Raw genomic sequence first — 1176 nt, forward strand, 5'->3', positions numbered from 1 at the left:
AACATGTTTGGTAAGATGGAAGGTCAGAGAAAAAGAGGAAGACCCCCAATGAGATGGATTGGCCAAGTGGCAGCATAGATAGACTCAAGCGTGGCAACATTAGTGAGGTTAGCCCAGGATCTCTCATAAGGTTGCTATGGTCGGTACTGACTCAGTGGAACCTAACAACAACAATAATGGGAGTCCTGGTGTGGCTCTGTGGGTTAATGCGCCAGACTGCAAAGCCATTTGAACTGCAGGGTCTGTGGTTCAAGCTCACCAGCTGCTCCTTGGAAACCGTACACAGGGTCGCTCTATGGGGCGACTTGACAGCACTTAACAACAACAACAACAGTGATATTAAGGAGTTCTGGTATGGTGCTGTGGGCTAATGGGCCAGACTGCAAAGCTGTTTGACCTTCAAGGCTGGCAGTTTGCTTTTACCAGCTGCTCTTCGGAAACCCTATATAGAGTCGCTATGGGTTGGAACCAACTTGATATGGTACTTAACAACAAATACAATAATATTAAGCACTGGACTGTAAGATCATATGAACTGCCTGGTTGGCAGTTCAAATTCACCAGTCGCTCCTCAGAAACCCTATAAAAGAGTTGCTATGAGTCGGACCTGACTCGACAGCAGTTAACGATGATGACAACAACAACAATGGTATTAGTTTTTCGTTTACTTAACTGGGTAATTACTTATTTGTTGCCTATTTTTAAGTGTATCGTTGACCTTTTTATACTGAGTGGTAAGATGTCTTTGGAGTCCTGGTGTGATGCTATAGGATAAGCACTGAACCCCAAAGTCAGCAGTTTAAACTTGGCAGCTGTTCCTCAGAAACCTTGTACAGGGTCATTGTAACTTGAAACCGACCTGACGGCATTTAACAGCAACAACAATGACGAGATCTTTATATATGAAGGGGCTTCAAAAAGTTTATGGAAAAATTGAATTAAAAGGTAATAGATTTTTTCCACAAACTTTTGAAGCTCCTTTATAGTCTAAAAGTTGTTGTTTTTTTTTTTTTTTTGCTTTGCTATTCTATCCATTGCACTGTAAACATTTTTCTGTTAGTGTGTGGTTTGGTTTTTAATTTCTTTACAGGTATCTTTCAGAAGGAGCCTTGGTGGTTTAGTGAGTTTGTTGCAGATATACAGCCTCAGAAGCCCTACATATGGTTGCTATGAGGT

This window comes from Chrysochloris asiatica, unplaced genomic scaffold, assembly GCF_000296735.1.
Source record: "Chrysochloris asiatica unplaced genomic scaffold, ChrAsi1.0 scaffold00184, whole genome shotgun sequence".
Taxonomy (NCBI): domain Eukaryota; kingdom Metazoa; phylum Chordata; class Mammalia; order Afrosoricida; family Chrysochloridae; genus Chrysochloris; species Chrysochloris asiatica.